The 17,620-nt window shown below is 28.2% G+C and overlaps 1 pseudogene; it reads right to left on the bottom strand.

Moving 5' to 3' along the window:
* The window catches only part of LOC132948413 (uncharacterized), a 225,651-nt pseudogene that overhangs the window by 68,760 nt on the left and 139,271 nt on the right, over window positions 1–17,620 (bottom strand).

Below are 17,620 nucleotides of genomic sequence, written 5' to 3'. Positions count from 1 at the left end.
TATTATATTAAATGGAACATAATTTTTTTCAACTTTTTGATTTTGCGGATTTTTTGTATAATGTTGGACCTAGAGCATAATATACAAATTATTTATTGTGTTTACTTTAGGTTTGTCGCGGAATTTAAACTGTATAGTATATTATATTATTATACACTATTAAAACATGTGCGTATATCGTATAATGTTGTTGGAAACGTCAAAACTGATCCTAATACGTTGATATGAAGTAACTATTTTAACACCCTGGGGGATATGATATATTATGGATACATATAGGATTTCGACATTTTGACAATGACTTCGTTTTTAATCGAAACATAATCAAAAAAACGACGCGTGCCGTTTAAGTTGTTTAACGTTTATAATTTATTTATTTTAAATAATGTCATAATAATATCAAAGCTCTACAATTCTGTTTCTGACGAAAGATCACAAACGATTTTTTTAGGATATTATTTCATAAAAAAAAAAACGATACACTGGGCTGAGGTAGTGTATGGTAGTACTAGCCAGTTGCTGGTGTAAATATACATTATACAATTATTTATCACAATAACCTAAATGATTTATAAAATTCTAAAAATAAAAAATAAGTTTATAATTAATAAAAAATTAATAAAATATGTCCACTTAAATTTAGTGTTAAAACCGATTACCGACTCACTGTACCAATATTATTGTTATACATACAAGCAAACAAAACATATACTCGTATTATTTTACCTCACTAGTTAAACTGAATTAATTCTCACAGATTAAACAATAATTTGTGTCTTGTGATTGTTTTTTTTTGTATTATTTTATTCATTTATTTTAATCGTTTGAATAAACTCTAATAATACTGTACGCTATTATATATTATATTATGATAAGTGTTTTAGTTAGTATATTTCATATTTTATAAACATTTATAATTTACAAATTATAATCATACAATTACCGGCTACCGCACAATAATATATTTAGACTTAATAAATATAATAACAATAAGTATAGGTACTCAGGAGTTATTCATACAAATAATCATAATGTCATAATGATATAATTATAAATTTTAATGCTATAATTGCCGATTGAAATATTTTAGAAAAAAATCACAAATTTCCCGATTCCCGCATAACATAATTTATGTAAACTTGAGGTAAGGAAATATTGAAAATTGCAGGAAAGTCGAACTTTTCGGTTACTTAAAATGTGACTCAGGATAGTCTTTATCGCACTATCTGGTACCTATATATGCGTCTCAAGAGAAACATGTATTTTTAATGAAAAAAAACGCTTTATTCGAAACTGTAGAGTTCCTTAACTTTGTTTCACATAAAACAACAAATTATTTAATATTAAATTTTGGACTTGTAAGTATAAGTACCTGCAGCAGTCCTTTTAAGCGTGTAAACATATGTTCGTCCAAATGTGTGTAACTTTAGTGACACTTCAAAAGATACATTTTGTTATTATAATGCTGCCGTAATTATACTAATAAGAGGCACACTGAACAAACGGCTAATTATCAATGAGCAGTGACGCCAGTTACATGTAACTTGTTAGTACAAACTAAAGCGACATTTTAGAAAACATTAAGTATTATGCTCTATATTATAATGATCGTGTTCAAAATTAATTTTCAAAATAAAATTTGTCCCAAGCATTTTACGTACGAAAGAATTTTGTATAATACATTTTTCTATGACCTTATTTCAAAATGATATCCTATTCTGATGCTCATTGGAACTCGTAGAATATTAATTGTTCGGAAACATTCATGAATATTAATTTTTCAGATAAATGTTATTAAACTGAATCACTTGAGTTTTATTGATGACAATAATCGTTTAAAACGTGTGTCTGTAGTCAATTTTTTTTTTATTTTTCGTATTATATTATAATAATATAGTTATTAATATAATATTATCTGGGTTAATTTAAATTACTTTCTCCGTTTCTTTGTAAATTTTCATGAACAACTAACTTTTTTGATAAACGAACTAAAATTTAAACGATAATTGCTGCAGTTTTATCTCATTATATTATGAAGGTACCTATATAATATTGTATAATAGGTACAAGACGTGTAATTACTATACTACATGGGTACCTATTAACTATAGTAATTAATACAACTTAAGTCATTTAACCTTAAACTAATTGTGTTATAAGTTTATAACTTATAATATTGTAAACATCAAAAGTTACTTTTATTTTAAGTGAATGCATTTTAACAATATAATATTATACATTTATACCTATACCCAATGTGAATAGAACACAATGTATCACCAAGTTAACTATAATACTTAATAGTTATCATCGAACTGATACAATTCGACGTTGTAAAATTAAAGAATGTATTATGCATTCAATCTGTATGTAAAATATAGAAATATAGAAAATTGATTGAATTACAATATTGACGCAAACTCTGAAAACCAATATGCACTCCGAAAAAAGTATAATGTCAAAAAATATTATTATACTATTAAAACAGGCTTTCAATGATTAATCATGTTTTGTCATTTTCAAGTGTCTGTAGATTTCTTTCTATAATAATGGTAGTTGACGAGGATTACATGACTAATAAATATAATGAATTTATGATATCTGCATACCTGTATACAATATACATAACATATATCGATGGCTAAGAGGCCAAAAGTTGTATGTCCCAAACATTAAATTTTACAGGAGAGCAGTTTTAAGATTTTAAATTATTCTACACCAAAACATTTGTGTTGCAGATTTTTGTTTTTCAGTGTTGCAACTGATTTATTTGTAAAATATTCTGTAGATTACATTAATTATTACTTTTATGTCTTAAAATTTGTTTCCAGCGTAATTATAATATTTCTTTTAAATTTAAATGGGACTTTTTATGAATGGCAATTATAATACATTTTTACCGTGGACAATTGTCTGGACATATAAGGTTTTGATGGCCATATTAAAAGCTGTTAATTTAATATAAACTCTAATTTATTTACTATATAAATAATTAAAATGTACGTAAGACTAATTTTTTTGATATAAAAAATTTAATTTGTTTATATAATTGCAGTAAAAAGATAAAAAATATAAAAAATATTGCAATTTTTATAGAATGTAAAAAATAATAAAGTAGCATTTTTCATCAAATTTTTAGTCAAATAAAACCCATGTTTAATGATATTTTATGCTAATTGAAGATATCATATTATTTAGTGTAATTTAAAATTAAAAATTTGGTACTCATCTAATGTGCTACCTACCCATAAAATGGTATCTACCAAAACACTGTATGCGTGTAGTATGCTACCTACCATAGTTATTTTTATTTTATTTCATTTTATTACAGGAAAGTATATTTGAGTCATTAAGATAAATAACATATTATAGCAGTTTTACAAAATTGTATCTTAATAGCCATTATGATATCTGATCCACCAAGACCCATGATAACTAACTGTTAGGTATATTATTTTAGTGTGTCTGTGTTGTGTTCGTGTAAGTATCCTATTCGTTGCGAGTTATACTTTTTATTTTTTTATTTTAAAATAAACAAAAATGAATAAATCAATGCGCTATTTGTACGGGCATATAATATGTAATGAGGAAACATGTGTTAATTATCTTCAAGAGAGAAACTTGCTCCCAGAACTTGGTAGTTGTTCCAAATTAAAAGATGGTATTATTTGTGTAGGTACGTTGAAAGAATATCAAAAAAATAATCGTAAAAGAGACTCAAATGGTGGTTTATTAAAAACTACTTATTTACGATGTCAAAAAAAAGGTTGTCAAACTTATCACTTTTTAAGAAAAAAAAATCCTTTTTTTACATATTACGATAAAAATGGTAAAAGTAATAGTGGTTTAGCATTAAATGAAATTATTGAATTAGTATGGTATTGGGTGTATGAAATACCAGTTTCAATGACCGAACAATTTACAACAAAAACTCGTAATACAATTGTAGATTGGAATAACTTATGTAGAGATGTAGCAGTTGCAATGTTTGATAAACGTAAGAAAATGGGTGGTCCAGGGAAAATTGTTCAAATTGACGAGTCACTATTTCAAGGCAAGCGTAAATATAATAGAGGACGATTGAGAAATGGAGATATTATAATTCCAAATGTAGATGACAATGCATCAAGTGATGCTGACGATATTGATGATGATCATTCGACTCGAAGAAATTATGGTACTCGCATTCGAGGTTCATGGATTTTTGGTATGTGTTGTTAACATGTTGATGGGGGGTTATAGAACGAAGATTTTTTAAAGTGGAAAAAAGAGATAAGGCAACTTTATTACCAATATTACAAAATGAAATAGAACTAGGATCAATTATTTATTCAGATAAATGGCGAGCATATAGTACCTTAAAAGATATAGGTTATCATCACGAAACCGTCAATCATTCCGAGTTTTTTGTTGATCCTACAACGGGCGCCCAAACACAAACGATCGAGTGTATATTATGGAGACATGTTAAAACTAAATACGGAATTAAAACCCGAGGAGCGACAGATTTGTTAGACCGACAATTAATAGAAGAATGGTGGCGGTCCGTTAATACCCAACACGATTTATTAGAAGTTTTCTGGTCTTTCATAGTATATGATGTATAATAATATATAATGACGTATTGAAATATTATGAAGTACTTGACAACGGTAAATTAATAAATTATTTAGTAATAAATTGTTGTAATAATTTGTTATTATTTTATGATAGGTACCTTATTTTACGGTAGGTACCATACTACACCAACCAGGCGCGGATCCAAGGGGGGGGGGCAAGGGACCATGCCCCCTCCCCCCCGTAGACTGGTGAATTTTCTATTATATCTATTTTCAGCAGCCGATAAAATGTATTGTTTTGCCGATAGCGTTTAGGCCGTGTCCGTTTTCATCGTTCGCCGTCAAAAAGCTAATCTAATCTAATCGAATATTTAAACTTGTTTGATGCAATAAAATGTCTGGCTGTTTGTAGTACCTATCTATTTTATTATTGACGATATTTATTGTGTAATGATAATTTGTTAGTTGACATATAGTTACGATACAATACGCACACAGCCGCTGTAACTGTCGATAATCAACATTAAACGTGACACGCGTATAGTTGTATTATTATTTTATTAACGAACTTATTTCGATGAACGAAATTTTTCTTCTCTTCGCCGACCAAAAACTTGGATGTGATCAAGAATATCCGAAGAACGCTTAAATGGACTTGCATTACTTAATTGTTATAGAAATATTAGTATTGACTGTGAAGAAGTAATTGACGAATTTGCCAAATCTAAAAGACGAATGGATTTTGTTCTGTGATCATTTTTTAATATTTATTATATTTTATTATTAATTATTATTTATCATATATTACGTATCATTATTAATTAAACAATTTATATTGCTTATCTAATTATTTAAAAGACGAAAGGATTTTGTTCTGTGATCATTTATTATTAATTATCTAATAATTTTATATATTTTATTGTACTGATAAACTGGGATTTAAATAATAATATTTGTCTATTAGCTTACATGGTATGTACAATGTTTTTATCAGACTTAGGCCGAAATTTTATTTAAGATGGCCCCCCTCGTAAATATGTTCTAGATCCGCGCCTGACACCAACGAAGTAACGGTAGGTAGCATATTAGACGAGTACCAAAAATTTTTATTATTTAAAATAATACGTCCGGACATACCTATTCATTTTTTATAAATAGATACACAAATTCAATATTATCTAAAACATTACACGTCCAAAATTGAATGTATTGTTTTTGACAAAAGTAACAAGTCCGGACTTGTTATATTTGTCCGCTTGATATTTGGATCATGTTAAAATATTTATTGTATGTCTCATTAAATTAGGACTTGTTATATTATGTGTGCACTAAAAAAATATCTATCTTGCACTAAAAACACAAAAATTAAAGTATAAATAAAACATGTTTTAATTATGATATTGACTTGTAATGTTTTACCGAATCAAAAAGACGACCCAGATAAACCCTATGGACGAATAAAACGATTTTGAGAAAAATTGGACTTACAACTTTTGGCCTCTTAGCCATCGATATAGTGTATCGATAATAGTTAATAATATATATTTATTATTTAAGCCCAGAATATCTCTTATGAACTTTAAAAACCAATACGGACATACCTACAGTATGTTCAGAGAAAAAGTTTGAAATGTTGATCCGCTCAACCCCAATAACATAAACATCACACGACATATTAGGTACTCCTATTTGCTCTTATTTTTTAAAAAAAAAAAGTATTTCACCAAGCCATTCAAAAATTCTTACTAGGCAATTATTACCAGTCCTCTGATGCGTCACATCTATTTCGTAAAAAGTCTGATAATTTGAATGTCGGTGTAGAATGGAAAAAACATCCGAATAAGCCGCACCAAAACTGTACTGAACAAGCGCACAGAAGAAGTACGCGAGTCTTGTTACCTGTAAAACATCAACAATTATTATTGAAAGAATAATAGTAAAAAATTAAAAGTTTTGACTTGGACTTAATGTTAATTTAAATACATAAAATCGGTAAACCTCATGTCGATAACCGAAATACTAGTGATACCAGTGGACATGACGTAATTTTATGTAAAAATAATATTACTAACGTCAGTTCACATAATATATTGGTAATTATTATTCATTACAAATATAGACTTCGCGGGCTTGTAATATTATGAAGTACTATACTGTACAAGACCGTTTCGGTAATAGTTGTTGAACATCGTTAAATTGTATAAACTCACGATTATAGACGTCGTAATGTAGAAAATCACACCAGAGTATAATATCTACGGACTCAGTCACTCAGACTATACACTTGTATATAACAACAATATTCAATAATATGCGTTATATATTATAATACCTATATACGTACGCATATACATTAAATGCATTATCTGCTTGATCATAATAGTGTGAAGTTTATTCGGTAACTATAAGCTAATAGTCTATTCATAAAAGCACTTACAATGCGTAAAAAAATTTTTAAAAAAATTAGGTTTCTATTGTCATATTATAAGGAGATGAAATCGATGCGGAATATATGGGTTCACGGGTTCCATTCACAGTTCTCTAATTTTTATCAAATTAATAAAAACAAATTAACAAACATGAAACAATAATTAACCCTGTAAGTAGGTAGTAATTAACAATTTAATCCAAACATTTTTTTTTTATTTCTTGATAATAATTAAATTGAATACGCTTTACAAAATAAACCGGCTTTTTTTTTTCATCTTCAACATTTTGAACAATTTTAAACACCCTTAACTTCAATAATCAGGTACCCATGACGAAAACCATACCTCATCATAAGGTAATATAAATTATCAAAATGATGCAATACGAGTTTAAAGTAACAAATTCCATTTCTTAGACACATAGAAACCCTGATAAAGATTTTCGGGACACGCCCCCTTAGGTCATAGAATCTAGATAAAAATGTATTATAATTATAATCAACAAAACATTAGTGTGACTTATTTTAGAATATTTTCATCACTGGTCTCAGAATCTTAAAACTACTTATAAAGGTTTCATCAGTAGTTGAGTAGTATAATAATATGTTTATAACAGTGTAGGTACTTATTTCGAATAAAATTACTCTTTTTTCTGATTAAAATATTAATTGTACCTAATGACGAATAACAGTTATCAGTTACTATTATATTGTATTATAGTAGGATTTTATAGTATAATTTGAAGTTATTAGAATACATCAAATAATATAGTTTAACTTATGTAATAAATACATAAGCCAAGAGAGACGTGACCGTCGCATAATATAACAACAATAATTACTGAACAAATTTGTAATTTTTGACTGATTTCGGAATTCCCAGAATCATTCCTTCCTTTGAAAAAAAAAAATTAGAATCGTTTCAACGAATTTCTTAGAAGTGCCCACCCCTATGTATAGCTGGTTTGTATTTTTTTTCCATAATATGAACTATAGTTCGAAATTTCATTTCTATTCAAATATAGGTACTACTATTATTATATTATAAACATGCATTATGTCTTACAAATAAAAAACTAGCACTCGTTTTTCTCTGAGTACTCGTTCAAGTAACTATAAAGAGAACCCAATATTGAAAAAAGGGTTAAGTAAACATGAAAGTTTGAGTCGCACGACACGCCACCTACCTACGCTGTTCTAACTAAAATGAAGTTGTTCGTGCTAAATCTTTAACGAAATGTTTGTTCAGCATAAACTATATACAAAGTGCATGTAATATAATATTATGTTCTTAAATAATGAGGCGTAGGTATTTTTTACGTTTATATTATAAAATATAATTTTCATGCAAGGCAAATAGAATATAACAACCGTCACATTGTAATAATAATGATATATAATATTAATAGTTATATCGACAAACAAATCTCAAAAACCCTATGACTAATATATTAACTCATTATAATATTGTATACAAAACGACATTATTAAGAAAAAAGTAATATATTATTATAAGACTTTAATTTTATATTTATATTTTTTAAGCACACGTTTTCTTGCTGTTGAAATTGAACGGATGGTTTCTAGACTTCTAGTTGACCTTTGTTTTTCTTACATTAAAGATTTTAGTAAAATACAAATTATATTTAATTTTTTTTTTAGTATTTTATAAGAACCTATAATATTTTTGCTAGGATTTAAGTCTTCCTTTGTTATAAATTCTCTGTTGAGAGTTCAAAACAAATAATACAGCGTTGGCTGATAAATTTATAAAGCTCTTTCAGTAGTTTTTGTACACATTAGTTTTTTAGTCATTATTCCTAATTTATTATTTTTCCTTTCGTCCCACGAGAACGCTAATTAAAATTGTATTCATATTTTTCAGCATCAATGGCTATTTTGTCTCATAGATTTTTTTTTTTTAGATTTATGATACATTTCTTAGGTTATATATTACCAAACGAAACAATCAGACAGGTAACCAATTAAAATATTAATTCAACGAAGATTATAATATTATTATGCGTAAAATATTAAATAATAATAACATCTATATTAATAGTGCTTCATTATTTTGCTGTGTCCTAAAATAATTGCTCTTTAATACAGTTGTGGGATATTGTAAATTGAAATTGTTATCCAAATGTACACAACAATACCGTGCACCAAAATAATTAAAAAAAAAAATGTGAAAATTACTGTTAACGAGATTCTGCTACATACTGTAGCGATGGGCGATTCTTATCTAGAGTTTATTAAACTTTAACTTTAATTTTGTATATAAAATATAATAATATATTTTATAAGTTTCATGTACCCACAAATAATATTTTTAAATTACAACAAAATAATTAAAATATTATTCATTGTTTAAATATCTGATTTCGACCAAATTTCACCTTAGGATATCTATATATTTGTTTGTATTTATTATTATAAACGCCCGTTGGCTCAAGTACAGTAACCTTAACTTACAAATTTTAATACCTAAAATAACAAAATAAGCATACTATAAAAAATATATATAAATTTAATTCATGATATTATTAATTAATAATAACAAGTAATAGTATAAGAACCTTCAAACCCAACAACAACAAAAAAAATATCAAGCTTGATTCTTAATTTCTAATAATGGTTAACACTATAGAATATTTAACGTCATGATATATTAATTAGTAACACATGTATGTTTTAAATTTTTAAATTTGGGGCCTTGCACCCGAATCCACTGGAATCCTTAACACCCCTAAAATTCTTAAAAAATCAAACACCCTAAACCCATGTAACCCAAATTATTCTGCCCCTTCCTATAGCCTACCTCTTTTAAACATTTTAGTTAACTTATGTCTGTCGAATTAGCAAGTGGTAAATAAAGAGGTAGGTACTAAATTAATTTCACACTGTCTTAGTTCTTGTAGTTTCTTAGAAAATGTAACTACTGTACAAACCGAGTTTGGTCTAAAATAACTGTTGCGCATTCGTATTAGGAATTTATATTTTATTATAAATAACATAAATAATTTTTTTTTTAAATTTTTTTTTGTTTTGGCAGTTTTTGGGGTACCTAGCTCAGTTTTTAAAAGTTGTGTTTTTTTCTAGACTACTGAATACTTGTACTAACCAATATTAACCTGAATAATAACAGTTATTAAACCCGGACGTTTGTTTACATTTTTTATTCCGTTGTTTCAACACCCGAATACATCCAGCATCTGAAACCCGAATAAATGATGCGGGTGCTAAGCCCTGGTTTTAATTTATTGTTCAACGTTCCATAAATATATATTATATTTTAATCACTTTCATGGAAAAATGCTATGCAGTAATACTCCGGGGATTCTTTATCCTGAGGCCAGGTGTTTTTATTCCATAATTTGTTTTAATTAAATTGTGTAGGTAGGAGGTGAAGATTGTTCATCAAGGCAGTATTTAAACTCTGCTGAATATTGTTATAATCCCAGTCTTGATACATGGACACCAGTGGCTGAAATGTGTGTACGTCGAAGTCGTGTTAGTGTAGGAGTTTTAGATGGTGTACTGTATGCTGTAGGTGGTTCTGATGGATCAGAGATTCTGAGTAGTGTTGAAGCATACAGACCAAGCACAGGAGTTTGGACTACGATTGCTGACGTGCATTTAGGTTGACAATTGGCTGGTATTTATCGTACAATATAATATAATACTCTATATAAATATACTCAAAATTATTTTATGAAACATTTTTTTTTAAAAATGATATTAAGTTTAAGTTAATTTTTTAATGCAGCCAATATAGGAGTAGTTGCATTAAATTGTTTGTTGTGTGTCGTCGGTAGAAACGATGGATTTGATTTGGATTCTGCAGAGTTTTACAACCCCGACACCAATACCTGGACCATGGTCACATAATCTTCAATGCATTTTGCACGAGCTTTAGCAACTTATTCGCATTCATGTTTTAATTTGATACAATATAATACAATTTTCTTATATTGTATGATAAAATATTTACTGTTTTTCTATTTATTTTACCGTTTTTGATTGTCTTCATCTTTTCGTATTATAATATTCGTCGATATTACGAATATTTTCAAATAATGTTGTTGTTAAAAATGTATAAAATAATTATAGTTTCTATAGCTACAATTTATTAGAAACAAGGTTTCTCATAAGCAGTTAAAACTGTAACCAACAAAGTTAAATAATATTTATACCTCAATTCAGTTTTTTTTTTATAGATAGGTATATCTAATATATACCTATGGGTAATCTTAAGTTAAAATTCAGATGAAATTAGAGAATTTAACGGAAAATTACTGTTTTAGTGATATTATTGTTTAAATTTAAAAATATTATTCTTCGGACTTGAAACTTTTAAAGTAGGTATATTGTACATTTTATACACACTATAGCATTTTCAAATTCATTCGTCAAAAATTAATTCAACAATTACCCGTCCCTCCCGTTCTTCTTTAATTTATAGAATTTTTTTATATTAATATTAGGCCTTCCATTATAAGTTTGAATATTAAGCTTATACTTGACGATAATAAATAAAAATAAATTAATAACATGGAAATAACAGAGTGAAGAGTATATCGGCCTTCCAATGGACGTATTTCATCGTGAAGCTTATACAATTTAAGTGTGTCTCTACTACTTACCAACTCATTTTGTGAAAAATACTCGAAAAATCAATGTTTAGTTAGTTGAATGGGTTTATTATTTTTGATGTGCATATAGTGTAATTAGTGTAAACATGTGATATACGTATACGTAATATCATATTATATAGGTATAGGATCGGCTCATTAAATAACACAATTGCGTGTAATTTCGGAAAATCACACACAATAGGTACTCATCGTTGCCGGAGATTGAGTTAATCTCAATGACATAGCTAGCGTGTGATATAACGCGAGTATGACTGAACAAAATATAACGATGCTACGTCGTAATACAATATCGTCAATTAATGATTTTAAGATTTACATATTAGGTGTGTATGACATTCTCTATACCTAATTTATGTATTTTTATCTAATCACTGTGAGTAAAATAGGAATGAGTAACTGACATAATAACATTTACCGATAACTGATACGTTATTACGAAAATATTGTCGAGGGGGAACAGTGGAACGGGAAAACAACGACCATATTCATAAATGATTTTCATCACCGAGCCAGGAAAATAATCTCTATGTATAAAAGGGTAACGTGACTGACTGACTGACTGACTGATATAAAACACATAGGGGACAGTGAGAATTTGTGTTATTTAGATTTTAGATAAATGCATTGGTTAGGAAGATTGCGTAGAGTTGTCAATGAAAAAATATTAGGTTGATTGATATATTATATAGTACCTTAAATATATAAGATGTATTCCATAGATTGTGAAGTTTTTATAGCGAATTCTATATAAACCGTAAAATACATATTATTGTAGTAGGAAATAAACTCGAAGAAGAAATATTGCCGACATGGTAATGCTGAACGAGAAAAATAAGAATATTCACAACAATAAGATTTTTTTTATTTAAATTTTTTTTTAAAAAAAACATTTGAAATGTTTTAAGAATAATGACATAAAATAATTAAAATACACAAATACATTTATTTTGCAATATAATATTATAATATATAACACCTACCTTTAAGGTAATAAGGTATTTAATAAATATAATTTTATGTAATTTTATAAAAGCTTGTCGGTTTGCGGTGAAATATAAATAATTCATTGTTTTATTTAAATATTTTATTTCATTGAAAACAAATCTTGCTATTTTTTTTTAAGTTAACAAATAAAATACTCAGCATTAGTTGGTACCTCCTACTCACAATTAATCGTCATTTGTCTTTTTTTTAAATTTTTAATCTAGAATTTATACAATCTGTACATAAGAAAAAAGTATAATAAGCATAACGGATGTTTTTTTTAAAATAATATTATAATGTAGCAGCTTGAGTGACTTGAGGGAAGGACCAACCAGTGAAGGCGCTTCGGCGTGAATTTACAAATTATTTAGGTTTTTATGTGTTTAATTTATAAGATCTCGTCGCTTGAGTCTTCTAGGGGGTGGAGATGGATAGTAACTTTTTAACATGAGGGTTGGTGTAATTTTGAAAGTGATTTCTGAATTTAGAGTAAAATAGCTTGGTGGTTTCAATGACTACAGGAATATGAAGATCTGTGTGAAGGGTGTGGTTTGAGATATAAGGAGGAACATTGGTCATGAGTCTGAGGATTTTTGATTGGAACACTTGTATTTTTTGTATATTCGATATTTTAGCACCTGTACAACCATAATTTGTCATTTCATTTGTAAACGTATCGACATACTCTTAATGTCATAATTTTACACGGGCGATAAAATATACAAACAAACTATGCATCATTAAGTTATTCATAAGAGTAGGTATACGAACTATTCATAATAAAACTAGTTGGAATAACGAAAAAAAAAATGTGACCAGTAAATAATAAACCACGAGTGGGAGTGGCACATTCGTTTTATAGGTATTCGTTGTATTCTTAAATAATGGTAATAATTTATTGTTGTATGTGTGTACGTATATTATACTTTAAGTTTGTTTGCTTCGGAGGGTTTGAAACCAGCTGGGTGTTATAACTCTTTTTTAAAAGTTTTGGGAATTCTCAATACTTACATTGTTCCTTATCTCGCAGGTAAGAGTAGGTACCTACCGTCATACATTTGAATAAATTGCATTACAATTTTCGTCTACAACACTAGGGAATATTCAAATAGGGTATTAAGTTCTTTATAAAATATTTAACTCGATTCAAACCGTGCGTCAAATACCTATTATTACTCACTTCACGCGCGCGAAAACATTTTATAATACCTATATATGCTGTGTTTTAAAATACCTACAACACGTACATTTTACGTTGTGTATATAATAATATTATGAACACTTGTTGGAAATACATTTTACTCTCGTCATTATATTGTCGACACGAAATTGCATATGACATACAGGGTGAACCACGCCAAGCACGCTCACCCACATTTTTTCATTTAACAACGAACTTGCGGTAATATTTAGATTTTTGCATTTTCTATTGAACCTTCCTATTATTACCTTATTTTCGAATTCTTCGAATCGTTTGTACTTTTTAAGAAGCGTTCTGATGTGGCGATTTAAACTTTGGGTATTTCAAATGAGAACTTCCCCCCCCCCCCTTTTTGTACTGTAAATTATTTGGTAGATAATTTTTTCAAAAAATTTTTATGTAAAATACCTATCAAAATTACTTTTCAAAATTCGAAAACACAGCTTATCAGTTATAAAATGTTAATGAAATATAAAATAGCGGATGCGACGTTGGATGTAGTATTTGTTATAGGTACATGGACAGATTTTATAAATTTATATGAATATTGATGGGTGTATTTAAATTTAAAATTACTAAAATTGTCAATTCACCATAGCCCCCATATTACAATGTTCAATCATGGACCTATTATCCTTAGTGCACAAAGTTAAATAACTCAAAAACTACTCGTTTGCATCTCAATGGAACACTCCTTCAGTAGTAAAAAAATTTCAATAATTTCAATAGTCTTTAAGTATATTTAAAAATTTAAAAATTAGAACGGCATTGTTGAAGAAGAAAAAGGTGGTGATCATGCTTTATGAATCATCCTGTATAATGTATTCGGAGACTCAGAGTAGACTTTACGTGATCGTGGGAAGGGGGTGGCAGGGATGAAATGTTATCCGATGGGTCCAATAACGGTCTTCCTATGGGGTCTGAAGTTATTTTATTGTTTACAGTATACTGTACTATATATATTATTATAATGTAAAAACATGTACACCCACACCGAAAATGTCGAAATCTTTACTTACCTAATGAAAAAGTGTATTTGTTTCAAAATGAAAGACTGTGTAAGTAGTTCCAGCGTAATTGATGTCTAAAAGTAAAATGCTCTTGTCAAAAATATATTTATCACTCTCCAGTAAATTTCAGACCGACCTGAGGGGACACGGTCGACACAACAACGCTTTTGATTGTACGTAGGTATGCCGTACAATGAATTATTGCACGTATAATATCTTTTTATCAGGCGTATGATACATTTTTATTATAAACTAGGGGGATTTTCCTCCTGATCACAGTCGCTCTTCTGGATTTTTTGCCAACCACCTCGGGGTATTATGTAAAATGCTTTCTATATTTTAATACTCATAAAGTCATAACTGTCACTGTTCTCTTTTTGTAATTTTAATTTTTTTCTTTATTGCCTATGCGGTTTTATAACACTGGAAAATATTTTGAAAACTTTTTTTCTACAGAGATAATACGACGTGTATACCAAATTGTGCTTAAGATTATCATGTATCCTGCTTTTATTTATAATCTGTATTCTGTATATGTGTAAGATGTGACGGTCTCTGTGACGGTCATTCTGAGTAAGGACCTGAGGATTGTTTAACTATTAAACCCCCAGGGTATTAAAAAAAATAATAGTAATAATAACGTAATTCGTATAGTCAAAAGAATTGATTTCGCGTACGACAAAAATAAATTATAACATAGGCAAGTTCATAAAATTCCCAAATTTCCAATGTCAGTATAAATCCTTAGTTACATGATAATATGTGCAATCAGTGTACGGGTATAATTTGTAGAAGTATAATATATTCCAACAAAAAACCTCCGCAGAGGTCCGTGTAAAAAAAAAAACACTATGTATATAAAAAAGCTCTAAAAATTGTCTTATCATTTTATAGCTAAGTCTTTGAACTACAGATATAGTTTATGTTAAAAGTAATTTGAGTTAAATGAGTTAAATGTCAAATCAATAGCTCTCGCTAATAGGTTCGGCTCCGCGTTGTTATGAATCAGTCTCTCGGGACAGTATCGTTTATATATAGGTAAAGATATAATATATTGTAATCACATAGATTGATTAAAACTGTAATGGCAGTATGACAGCGCCCGGCAAATAATCATCGATTAGAATTTAAAGTCATGAGATACAAGTCAGTTACTAGTAGTTCATGGTTAGAAGATTTATAAAAACCAATCCCGAAAAACAAAAGCAGTTCAGTCAACAGTCAGCGCGTATAGTTGTTCAATTTTTTAATGACTATCGTTGACTTTTTTACAATATTACTGCTTTGATTAGTTTTTTCCCGCTCTTCTGCATCTATATAAATCAACAACTGACTCTCGTGCCATTTTCACAAAGCCATAAAAGTATGAAATATAATTTTTTTTAGATAAGGTGACATTTTGATTTGTTTTTTCCGCAGTTACATTATGACCTGTTTTTAAGACATTTAATTTTGATTTTTTTTTTTAGATATTGTCGTTGGTAGTATTGGTACCATAATATTACTTTTATAGTTTATTACCAATAGGTGAATATTAGAAGGTACTTATATAGTAAATAAACTATAATATAATATATATTGTATATTATAATATTGTGTTTAAATCATTTATTTATTCTTTGAAAAAAAAAATTAATCATTAATATCTTAAGTGGAACGGATCTATTTTATGAAATGTACAGTAGCTTCGTCTATCGCGGTGGACTTGACATATTTTGGACTCTGAGAGGACGATGAATGTATTTTGATTGACTTTGTAAAATGTCGTGATTTTTTATTTCTAATTACACTTTTTATTGTAGCAAAAACGCTTTGATTTTTAACTAGCATTTTTATGTAGCAATATTACATCTTAAGATAAATAACAATTGTTATTACTTTGGGAGATCAAAAGTAAATATGTCCAGTTCTTTTCAAAATAACCAGGAAAAAATAGGAATTTATATTATGCAAAACCGATTTTGTATTTTCGTTGTCACTCAATAATAAATAACTGTAAGGACTCAAAATTTGTACTGTAAAATTTTTTAACTTTTTACCTGCATTTTTTACATAAACATGATTGTGCATATTTTATCTTTTTGTAGTATTGAGAAAACACAGCACGATTGCGTTCAACAAATATTTTATATTGTGGGTTTCAAAATAATTCACAATTATTGATCTATAATAATAATTTACTCACACTATTAATACGTACCTAGTAGAGTAGTGCCTATATAAATATATAATATATACAATAAATATGAATTAAACATATCATAGCATATTATTATGTATTTTAGTATTTATGTAAGTACCTACTTATATTTTGATTTTGATAAACCGACATTTTCAGAAAAATTATCTACCAAATAATTTACAGTAAAAAAGAGAAAAACAGATGTACGCATATTCATTATCCATAGAACACACGTATTTAAGTAAGCAATAAGTAAATAAGTAATTATATTCAAAAGAATCTCAAGATATTAAAAATTCGGTAGCTAATTTGGGTATATTTATAAATTCCAAAATCAGATTTTCAATAATTGCACTGTTCAAGGGAAACGGAGTATAAGAATGTTCGGTGAATCACATCATTATTATGTTTGCGATTTAAAAACATAAAACGTTACCATGATATAATTATAATATCGTGCTGACAGCGGTTTTCGCTCAGAATATTTTTTTTCGTATACAATGATTTTATATCAGCTGTTCGATTCGAATAAGTCGCGCGCGGCCAATTACAGTTATCTGTGCAGTTGACCTATACCGCCGCTGACGATATCTAAACC

The sequence above is a fragment of the Metopolophium dirhodum genome, chromosome 7 (genome assembly GCF_019925205.1).
Source record: "Metopolophium dirhodum isolate CAU chromosome 7, ASM1992520v1, whole genome shotgun sequence".
Classification (NCBI taxonomy): domain Eukaryota; kingdom Metazoa; phylum Arthropoda; class Insecta; order Hemiptera; family Aphididae; genus Metopolophium; species Metopolophium dirhodum.
Note: the sequence above shows the minus strand (reverse complement) of the source record. Positions and strands in the feature narration are given on the sequence as shown.